We start from the raw sequence: 11,880 nt of genomic DNA on the forward strand, positions 1-11,880 counted from the left end.
CAAATCCTTCTCCCAGAGGTCCAGCCTCTTCCCCTCTCCTCATTCAGAGCATCATCCTACTTCTCCCCGCTCTCCCCTTCTTTTCTGCCATGTGTCGGTCATCTTCTCCTCCATGGTCATTTCAGCAGCCATTACAGAACACCACTGACTCATCTAATCCCTTCCCAGGCCCAGTCCTCTTTCTGGATTCATTCCCTCCCGCTGGTACCACTACTTGCACGACAACTTCAGCCAGAGCCTCCACATCGTCCTCATTTCCTCTTTTGCCCTCACTTGTCACTTGTCTCGCCTTAGTTTCATAGAGGTGTAAATACAAGTCACAGGATAGCGAGATGTGGAACAAAAAGGGGGACATAAATCTGTTCTGCTGACTCTGGGCCAACTTGGAGAACAGCTCACGGGTAAATAGAAATGGATGGTTAAGGGGTCAGGGATTTCATATCATTTCTATCCCTGCCACCACCAATCTTGACCCAGGCCCCACCCTGCCACCCCGTCAGGGCCCCCATGTTACCCATCACTGCCCCATGAATGTCAGTCATGCTGCCCGCTGCCTCCGTGCCCATGGGCCTGGACCCCGCACACCTGTGTGCTGACACCAGCCTATCTCCTTTGCTCACACACAAGCTCCATTTTCCCATCAAACTTCACTTATACAACAGAAGCTCAGCTATAAAATGATAAAGAATTTCAGACAGCAACAACAGAGCATTGAACCACACACGAGGTGAGGGGGGCTTCTGATACCAGGGCCCCATGCAAAGACTGCACACCACGTGCAGAAAGACAGCCCTGGTCACATCTAATGGCACCTACCGATGTACAGAGATTTGATTCATTGGTGTTATATATAGAGAATTTGCTTTTATTTGGGTTATCTATCTTTCTCAATAATACTGCTTGATTTTCATTATCTTGAAAGCTTTGTCAGAGCTGAAAAGTAGATTCTTTCTACATTTTCCCATACAGGAAAAATATCTTCATGAACTTTTAAAAACTTTTAAAAATCGGATTTAAACCAATTTCCAGAAGGGAAATGTGCAGCTTATGGTTAATTAGGGGTACAGGATAGTCTTCCATCTACACTAATAAGGGACAAATATGTAAATTGACCATACCTTCACGACACCCAACAGCCAATCCGGAGTGAGTATGCAAGTTAATCCGACAAAGATGGTGGGCCTGTGGGCAGCTGCACACACGCAGGCGCCGAGTGGCTGGAGGGGGGGTGCAGCAACGCAGGCATTCCACACCACCCCCCAGCTGCTCCAGGCCTCTGGGCAGCGTGGGAAGACGGAAAGGCAGCTCCAGGCTGGAGCAAAGGCAGAAAGGCGGCTCTGGGCTGGAGTGAAGGTGGTGCCAGCAGCCAGGGGAAGGAAGGCCCATTCTTGCACAAATCTTCATGCATCAGGCCTCTAGTAAAAATAAAAGTATGGTTCTTTTAAGATGGCAGCAGAGTAAGTGGAATCTACCATCACCTCCTCCCAGGACCACACTGGAATACAACTAAATTAAAGAATAATCATCCTGGCCCTACCTGGTTTGGCTCGGTGGATAGAGCATCGGCCTGCAGACTGAAGGGTCCCGGGTTCGATTCCAGTCAAGGGCACATGCCTGGGTTGCAGGCTTGATCCCCAGTAGAGAGGGTATGCAGAAGGCAGCCTATCAATGAATCTCTCTCATCTTTGATGTTTCTTTTTCTCTCCCCCTTCCTCTGTGAAATCAAAAATATATATTTTTTTAAAAGAATAATTATCGTGAACTCTAACTGAAGAGGAATCTTATAACCAAGGATTTACATAAGAAGCCACATCAAGACTGGTAAGCCCTAGCTGGTTTGGCTCAGTGGATAGAGCATTGGCCTGCTGAGTGAAGGGTCCTGAGTTCGATTCCAGCCAAAGGCACATGCCCAGATTGCGGGCTCGATCCCCTAGTGTGGAGTGTGCAGGAGGCAGCAGGTCAATGATTCTCATCATTGATGTTTCTCTCTCTCCCTCTCCCTTCCTCTCTGAAATCAATAAAAATGTATTTAAAAAGGAAAAAAAAGACTGGTAAGAAGGATGTAGGTTAAAAAGGGCTGTTCTAGCTCCTGCAGGTAGAAGCTGAGGTTCCAGAAAGATGTCTCATCTGTGGTGGGGGGGGTTCCCCTTGAGAAGCATGGAGCCTAAACCCCAGGACAGGCTCCTCAGACCAGAGCAGCAGAGCCAGGAAGAGGTGCCCACACACAGCTGGCTGTGAAAAGCAGTGGGGTTTATGTCCACCAAGGCGAGTTGGAATCCACTTGAGATATAGGCCCCCTCTTAAAGGGAAATGTACAACATTTCATTCACAGCTACTCACCCTGGGCTTCTTTGGAGGGAGGGCAGAGCAGACTAGAGTTGCCTTAAATGACACACTAGATCAGATGGATTTAATTGATATATTCAGAACATTTCACCTCAAAGAAGCAGAATATACATTCTTTTCAAGTGCACATGGAATATTTTCTAGGATAGACCACATTAGGACACAAAAAAGTCTCAATAAATTTAAAAGGATTGAAATCATATCAAGCGACTTCTCTGACAAGAATGGTATGAAACTAGAAATCAACCATAAGAAAAAGACTGAAAAACACACAAAGTCATGCAGGCTAAATAACATATTACTAAACAATGAATGGGTTAAAAATTAACTCAAGGGAGAAATCTACACTAATAAAAGAGAAACATACAAATTGGTGTCACTCCACTATGCCCACTAGCCAATCGGATGAGTATGCAAATTAACCCAAAAAAGATGGCAGTTAATTTGCATACATAGGCCCCAGCAGCCTGGGTCCTGGGAACATCATCGGCACCCAGGTCACTCTGAGGTAGGCCCCGTGTGGGCCCTGAGCAGCCTAGGAAGGGCCTAAGCCAGGGGGCTCCTGGGCAGGGCCGAGCCTGTGATTGGAACCGAGGGGTGGAGCTGGCAATCGGAGAAAACTGGGGGTCCCCAGCCCAGGCCTAAAGCTTCAGCCTCTCTTTAGGCCTGGGCAGGGGCTGAGCCGGTGATCAGAGGGAGCTGGGGGGCCCCTGCCCAGGCCTAAAGCCTAGGCCAGAGGCTTTGGGCCTGGGCAGGGGCAGAGCCAGCGATCAGAGGGTCTGGGGGTCACCTGCCCAGGCTCAGAGGCTTTAGGCCTGGGCAGGGGCAGAGCTGGCAATTGGAGGGAGCTGGGGGCCCCTGCCCAGGCCTAAAGCCTGGGCCAGAGGCTTTGGGCTTGGGCAGGGGTGGAGCCAGCGATCGGAGGGTCTGGGGGTCACCTGCTCAGGCCTAAAGCCTTGGCCAGAGTCTTTAGGCCTGGGCAGGGGCGGAGCCAGCGATCGGTGTGAACTACAGAGGAAACACCTTTTCTGACCGCTCATTGGTTAAGCTCCCTGTATGCCACTGGTAATATTCTTAGTAACTTGGGTAATAAGAATCCAAGAAGGTGGTCTAGGGTTTTTCTACCACACTCCTGGCGAAAAAAATGAAGGTCCGCTGCTGGAGGGGCTAATAAATGTCATATCCTGCCCTAGCTGGTTTGGCTCAGTGGATAATGCCTTGGCCTGCCTACCACAGGGTCTGGGTTCAATTCTGACCAAGGGCATGTACCTAGGTTGCAGGCTCCTCCCTGGCTGGGGCCCAGGTCAGGGCTCATGCAGGAGGCAACCAATCAAAATGTTCCTCTCACTTTGATGTTTCTCTCTGTCTTTCCCTTTCTCTTCCACATTCTCTACAAATCAATGGAAACATATCCTCAGGTGAGGATAAAAAAAATAAAAGAAAGAAAGAAATGTGATATCCTATGAAAGTCACATCTTGAAAATGCCTAAAGAAAGTTGTCATTTTTTCATGGTGAAGGGACTGGAGTCTGTGTTGATGAAAACACCTAGGTGGCTGCAGTGACTGGAAGTGGCTGCAGCAGTGGGGTGATGGGGTTGGTGCCTTCCCCTGATCAGCCCAGTAGCCTCCCACAAAGGGAGGCCAGACTGCAGCTTAGGCCCACTCCCCAAGGGGAGCAGGGAGCAGGCCTAAGCCATCAGTAGGACATCCCTGAGGGCTCCCAGTACATGAGAGGGGGCAGGCTGGGCTGAGGGACCCCCCCTCCAGTGCTTGAATTTCGTGCAGCGGGCCCCTAGTAAAAGATAACATGAAACAAATGAAAATGAAAACACAACAACCTAAAATCTATGGAACACAGGAAAAGCAGTCCTAAGAGGGAACTTCATAGCATTACAGGCCAACCTCAGGAAACAAAAAAAAATCTCAAATACCAGTAAACAATCTACCTTTATACTTAAAGGAACTTGGAAGAAAACAATAAACAAAACCTAAAATGAGTAGAAGAAAGGAAGTAATAAAGATCAGAGCAGAAATAAATGAAGGAGAAAAATAAAAAACAATACAAAAGATCAATGAAACCAAGAGCTAGTTCTTTGAAAAGATAAACAAGATTGACACACCTTTAACCAGCCTCATCAAGAAAAAGATAAAGAGGACCCCAATAAATAAAATCAGAAATCCAGACACCAGGGGGATGAGGGCATGAGTCGGGGGGGTTGGAGGAGCAATGGGGCGATAAGGACACATATGTAATACCTTAATCATTAAAGAAAAAAGAATTAATAAAATAATTGCATAGAAAATAAAAAAATAAATTTAAAAATTGTATTAAAAAATCAGAAATGAAAGAGAAGTAGCAACTGACACCAAAGAAACACAAAGGACTGTAAGAAAACATTACAAGCAATTATATACCAACAAATTGGACAATCTGGACGAAATGAATAAATTCCTAGAATCATACAATGTTCCAAAACTGAATCAGGAAGAATCAGAGAATCTGAATAGACAGATCACAACTAGTGAAAGTGAAGCAGAAATGAAAACAAACAAACAAACAAAAAAAACCCTCTCAATAAATAAAAGTCGAATGGCTTCACAGGTGAATTTTATAAAATATTCAAAGAAGAACTAACATCTATCCTTCTCAAACTATTCCAAAAATTCAAGAGGAGGGAAAACTCTCAAGCTCATTTTAATGAGGCTAGCATTATCCTATTTCAAAACCAGATAGCCAGCCGAAACCGGTTTGGCTCAGTGGACAGAGCGTCGGCCTGCGGACTGAAAGGTCCCAGGTTCAATTCCGGTCAAGGGCATGTACCGTGGTTTCGGGCACATCCCCAGTAGGAGATGTGCAGGAGGCAGCTGATCGATGTTTCTCTCTCATCGATGTTTCTAACTCTCTATCTCTCTCCCTTTCTCTCTGTAAAAAATCAATAAAAAATATATTTTTAAAAAAACCAGATAGCCATATTTTTTTGTTGTGCAATAGACATTTAGAAGGGGAATTGTTAGGTTGATGAATAAGCTTTTTTAAAAGTATTTGATACATATCACCAAATTGCCTCCCAAAGTTTGCACCAATTTGAACTCTAACCAATTATGTATGAAAGTTACCATTTTCCTATATCCCACCTCACAAAGAATATGTCCAATCTTTTACACAGTGACCAAAATCATACCTCAGTTGCACTTTCCTGTTGATTTTAATGTAATTGAATATTAATGTGTGTGACATATGTCCAGTGGCATCTCGCTGTCCGAGAACTGTCTGTTTGGGACAGTCATGGTTTTCATATTGATTGGGAAATGCTCTGTACATGTTCAGAATATCAAATCTTTATCCTAATTGGAAAGTACTTTCCCTACTCATTGCTGCATTTTAACTTTGTTCACCGTTCTTTTCCATGCATAAATAAAAAATGTAAATGTATTCAACGTGATCAATTTTTTCACGATGTTCCCTGGATGTTTTCTCTTACAAAAAAGTGATGATAAAATTATAAAACTCTCCACTCACAAGATCCTTTAGTACTTTAACATTTTAATCTGCGGGAAACTAATGTCAGTGATAAAGGACATTGGGATCTAACTTTGTTTTCTCTCCAAAGTTTGAGTCAGGGGTCCCAACACCATTTATTGAATAAACCACATTTCCCCACTGAGCTGAAATGTCATCTTCACCAAATTATAAATCCCCAGCACCAAATTCTTGCATATTTGTTCTTCCAGCTAATTTAGGTTGGGTGATTCCAGGATGACCTCTGAGGGAGTGATGGGAAAGATATAGTAGGTGATGTGGGGAATGGGGTGAGGAGAGAGAGAGAGAGAGAGAGAGAGAGAGAGAGAGAGAGAGAAAAGAAAAGAGAGAGAGAGAAAAGAAAAGAGAAGAGATCCAAGCAGAAAAAACTGGTTTCCTGAGAATGCTGGTAGCAAGACATACAGAACTCTCAGCTGGGTGACATTTTGGAGGGATCGGTGGTTCTCCAAGTCTTCGCAACAATCTCAGGTCTCCCCATGAGAACTGGGGGGGAATTGGTGCTCTTGTATTCACGACAGAGACAGGGTGAGTTGGGAATGCAACTACCACTGTACTTTCATAACTTTCAGGATACGTTTCCAGTTGGGTTTCCTTGGCATCTCAACCCTTTAGCTACATGCACTAAGGGACCCCATCAGCAAGGTTGGGGGGGGGGTGGCCAGAAGGTTCCTTCCGGGTCTGGAGACCATCAGAGTGACAGTCTACCCGGGTGTCACCTTTAAAAATGGTTTCACGGAGCCTCTACCCAAATCCCAGAGCTGGCCTTCAGAGCACTGGGTCCCAGTTGCCCACTGGTGACGGTGACAGCTGGGTTGTCTGCTTCCCTCTCCTGCAATGTGAATGGAGTCTCTCGGCTTTCCCCACCTGGACCCAATAAGGAACTGCTAATCACACACAGCACCTCGCATTTTCTGAGTGTGTTGCTTGGAGAGTGTCATCAAGAAGGGATGGCATTCCCACCTTCTGCTGGTGTAAGAATGACTTGTTGGGTGGAACTGAAGAGGCTCCTGTGACTTCTAAGAGGAAAAAAATCTGCAGTTGGAGGCCCTTGTCACTAGGTGGCTGCACATGCATGGGTTGTGACTTCATGGCACACTCCTCAGGCTTGTGAGCCAAGTGGAGGAAGAGATGGTGCCCCTTCAAACTCCTGCCTGGACCGTGGCATCTCCACACACTGCCCAGGCCACAGACTTACCTGAGTCGTGGAAGGTGGTACCGCTTCTGGACTGTTCCCTGGACTACGTGCTCTGAGAACCCTGAGTTGCCTGAGAGAAGATGGGCCACCTGAGGCTGCCATGCCGTGAAGAAGCCAAGCTGCATGGAGACGCCGTGGGGAGGCGCTGTTGTCCACAGAGCCCCAGCCTCCCAGTTGTCCCAGGACCACAGGACACGGGAGGGAGGGAGCCCTCAGAGGATTCAGCTCACACCTGCCTGAGTCCCAGCAGAGGCTCCAGACACAGACACGGTGGATCAGAGACAACAAACACATCGCCACTCCCCTCTAGCCCATGTCCTGACCCACAGGCTCTGATCTGTGTGCACAACCTGTCGTTGTCTTAAATCACTTACCTTTGGGGTGATTTCTTATTCAGCCACAGTAACTGGAACAAATAGTGATGGCTACAACAGCAAAACAATGAAATATGGTTGCTAACCTTCACACGACACTGACTTTGTGTGGGTCCTTATTCCAAGCACTTTAACCATATTCACTTGAATTACTTCTCAAGACAACCCTGCCAGGCAGGTATTCTACCATCTCCAGTCGCCAGACCCAGAAGCCTCGGTCCAGAGCTGGTGGCTATTGGTCAAAGGTCACCGAGCTCTCCAGGAGAGGGCCTTGGACGGAGTCCTTGCAGTCTGGCTACAGAACCCACGCTCAGAGCCACTGTCCTACCTGTCAGGCTGCTTCCAGCACCCGAACTTGGGCTGGGTGGGCAGGGAGGCCCTGGGGCAGAGGGCGATGCCAGAGGAGGCATTTGGATTCCAGTTTTTATTTAGGAAACTTGCTGAGGGACCTTAGAGAGCCAAACGAAAAGCCTCACCCCCAAAACGGAAAGAATGAGTGTGACCTCCCTGTTGAAATTGGAGGCACCCCCCCGCCCCCTTTCGGAAAGCATTTCTTTCAGAAAGCTTGTAACTTCTCTCTCTGCCTCTTGGAAGGCGTGTAAATTTCGTTTCCTGCAGGAGACAAGCAGCAGCCTGTGACTGGACAATCGGCCCGACCTACATGTGCAGAAAACCAGCGTGCTCAGCAACAGAAAGCCACTTGGGGAGTCCAAGTCTTAGGGTGTAAATGCACTGACACGTGCCCCCCGTGAGGCTCATGCTCAGGCCCCGGCAGCCCCTAAGGCTGTCCCACAGGAAGGGACAAGGGCGGGTCCTCTGAATATGAGGAAAGCCTTCCCACGTGTCCTTTGCCTGCATTCCACGGCACAGGCAGCCTGTCCTCACGTCAAACGCGGGCACAGAAAAGGACCCAGAGCTGTCAAAGCTGGGGACCAGAGTCAGGAGACCACAGTTGTGGCTCCACACCCAACCCGTGCACTGCCTGAGGCAGCACCCACTCGCATTCTTCCAGGTGAGGCCTCGCACAAACTAGCTCTGAGCCACACACTTAATAAGCCAGACCCCAGGGGCCAGGGCATCAGAAGGTGGTGAGACAGGCGAGGACGCTCAGGGTGTGGATGAGACAGGGGTGGGCCCTCCAAACAGGGGGAATGCCCTCAGCAGCTGCTCTCCCCGCACCATCCAGCCCAGGGCGCAGGCAGCCCGCACCCGCGGTCCAGTGCAGGAGGCAGGTCGCTATTGCTGAAGGCCTCTCGCCAGCTTTATGACCCGGGAAGATCTTTTTCCAGGGCCTGGGAAACAGCTCTTCGCAATGGAGACATCAGGCAAGCTGGCGCCCCGTCCTGGGGTTTCTGTGGGAGGGTAGAAGCCAAACTTCAGTGGACACCTGGCTCCAAGTTGCAAAACTCGCTCCTGTCAAACAGATACAAGGTGTTCATTTCCCGCTTGGACCATGTCAATTGCATTAGCCAGCGAGCTGCTCTAGCAAAATACCAACGCGGGGGTGGCTTAAACGACAGACATTTACTTCCTTTGGGATCTGCAGGCTAGAAGCCCACAATCAAGGTGCCAGGAAATTCAGCTTCTGGGAGGACTCGTCCTGGCTTGCGGGTGGCCACCTTCTCCTATGTCCTCACATGGCCTTTCCTCCGTGCACGGGGATGGAGAGAGAGAGAGAGAGAGAGAGAGAGAGAGAGAGAGAGAGAGAGAGAAGGAAGAGGGGGAGGGGAAGGGGGGAAGAGTCAGAATCGGGGGAGGTAGTGCAGGCGAGCTCTGCTGTCTTCTTATAAGGAGGCGAATCCTGTAGGACCTCATTTAACCTTAGTTACTTCCTAAAAGGCCACATCTCCCAATACAGCCACACGGGGTTTAGGGCTTCAATATGTGACTTTGAGGCAATGGGGGGAACACAAACATTCGGTCCAAAACACCAGTGACCTGCCTCGCCCATGAGACTCAGTTGAGCGCCGAGCTATGAACAGGTCACGGTTGGATTCCTGGTCAGGGCATGTGCCCGGGCTGCGGGATCGATCTCCAGTGTGGGGCGGACAGGAGGCAGCGGATCAATGATTCTCTCTTATCATTGAAGTCTCTCTCTCTCTCTCTCTCTCTCTCTCTCTCTCTCTCTCTCCCTGCCTCTTTCTTCATCCATGAATTCAGTAAAACCATTTTTAAAATACAAAACAACACAGAAAAACCCAGTGATCTGATACACACGGTGACCCCAGTTATCAGGTAAGTTTAGGATGAACGACATGTGAGCCCTGGTGGTGTCAGGTTCTCTTATTTCAGGACGAGATCTGCACATCTTGAGAACCTGTATGTGGCGGGGTCTACAGGGCGCCAGGGCGCAGGGCGGCGGGGGCTGGCGGGGCTGCGGAGTGCGGAGGTCCCCCGACAGGCGGCGGCGGGGGTGGGAGTGGGGTTGCGGGGGAGGGGCCGATGGCCCGGCACCTCGGAGAATATCGGCTTGCTAGACAAAAGGGTTACATTTCTTTCTGTCCTTGGAATCTCTTAGCACATTGTCTGGGATGTCCACCAGGTCCTGGTGCAATGGTTACGCAACAACAAAACGGCTTTTCTGCTGCCTTTCTGGAGACGTTTCCTGGGTTGGCAGAAGATTTAGTTCTATTTTTTATTTCTCAGCTACTACAAGTACCCGAAAAGAGCACTCTTCATAGTTGAGGAGAGGGCGGGGGGCAGGGAAACAGGTATCAGCATTGTACCCCCAGTTCAAAGAGGGTCAAGTGTTTCAAGATATTAAAGGACCTGGGAGAATAGGAAAGCCACCTGAAAGGGGGCGGGGGTTCTTACCAACCTTCTTTTCTCTTCTGCTTGCCCTGCATCTGTCCATTCCTGCACTTGGCATTAGTCACATGGCCGTCCCCCAGAGCCACCGGGAGGGAAAGCGCTACCCCAGCGTCCTGGTGGCTCCAGGTGGCGGTGCTCAGGTAGGTATGACACCGTGGCTAAGAGGGTGGGTGCTTGAATCAAATAAAAATTCAAATCCAGCCTCTGACTCTTCTTAGCTGGGTGACCTTGAGAAAGTTACTTAGCTTCTCTGTGCCTCAAAAGGTATAATAGTATCTAGCTCACTGGGTTGTTGTGAGCATTATATATAACAATGTCGGTAAGTACATAGCACAGTGCTGGCATACAGAGCATTTTGTTTTTAGTTATATTTTCCCCAAGTCTTAACCAGTTGCCCCAGCACTTTTCTTCTCTGACCTGGAACAAGGACAGTAAAGCACACAATTCTTTTAAAAAAATATATTTTTATTGATTTCAGAGAGGAAGGGAGAGATAGGAACATCAAAGATGAGGGAATCATTGCTCGGCTGCCTCCTGCACGTTGGACTGAGCCCACACCCCAGACATGTGCCCTTGATCAGAATTGAACCTGGGGCCCTTTGTTCTGCAGGCCGACGCTCTATCCACTGAGCCAAACCAGCCAGGGCAAGCACACAATTCTTATTCTAGTGTTTCTGGATTCTTTGCTCTGCTCATGCAAACTGAGTGTGTGTGTGTGTGTGTGTGTGTGTGTGTGTGTGTGTGTGTGTGTGTTTGGTGGCAGGAAACAATTCCAGCAGTGACAGGGATGTGGGGACAGCATTCTGGCGTGGGTGGGCACATTTTCTGGAAATCAAGTTTGCTTTGTACATCTACCTGTTGGAATCTATCTTAAGAAAACCACCATTCATGCAGAGATTATATACAATAAGCCCATTAATACACTATGTGTAATAGGGAAAATGAAAATAATTCACGTGTTGAATAATGACATTATGATGCATCTTCTATGCATCCATTCAATAAGACCTAAGGCCCAGATATTAGATGAGAAAATTTCAGGGGAAAAAAAAAAATCAATGCTAACGGAAAAATCTTACTTGTGCATAACAACTGTTATACATTTAATGTAGACCAACAATTCTAAAACTATAAAAGTGTTCCAAACTGTTGAATGAGAAGATCCAAGTACTTTTCATTCATTAAACCGTCTTCCATTGCCTGTACTACTTGACTATCTGAACCCCAGAACCTCCCCTCCAACCCAAGGACAAAGGCAAGAAAGGCTGGACGCTGAAAAGAAACTCAGATACAAAATAGTAACTCACTTTTATTACTGATTTAGGCAATATTTAAGCATTACTCAAACAAGAGGGCAGAGAGTTCCCAAGGGCTAGTGTAGGTAAACAACAAACCCGGCACCCCCAAATAAAAGGGCAGCTACTGCAAAAACCATGGCCCCAGGGAAGGATGTACTTCCTAGGACGGGACACTCCTGGGGCCTCAATTCCCGTTTTCGGACTGAGGTCTAGCGCAAAAGGGAGGCACAAAGTGCTGCATGGTCTGCACCGCGATGGCAAGCCGGTGAAGCAAGGAAGCAGTAGAAATTTGCAGGAGGTCAGTATCTTCAGCAG

General features: G+C 48.1%; 1 non-coding gene across 1 annotated transcript; it reads right to left on the bottom strand.

Moving 5' to 3' along the window:
- Positions 1-8,550: 8,550 nt before the first annotated feature.
- LOC111827466 lies at positions 8,551-8,683 on the bottom strand. Its single transcript, XR_002831063.1, has one exon. It is a non-coding gene; the product is annotated as a small nucleolar RNA SNORA71 (small nucleolar RNA).
- Positions 8,684-11,880: the final 3,197 nt, after the last annotated feature.

The sequence above is a fragment of the Myotis lucifugus genome, unplaced genomic scaffold (assembly GCF_000147115.1).
Source record: "Myotis lucifugus unplaced genomic scaffold, Myoluc2.0 scaffold_169, whole genome shotgun sequence".
Taxonomy (NCBI): domain Eukaryota; kingdom Metazoa; phylum Chordata; class Mammalia; order Chiroptera; family Vespertilionidae; genus Myotis; species Myotis lucifugus.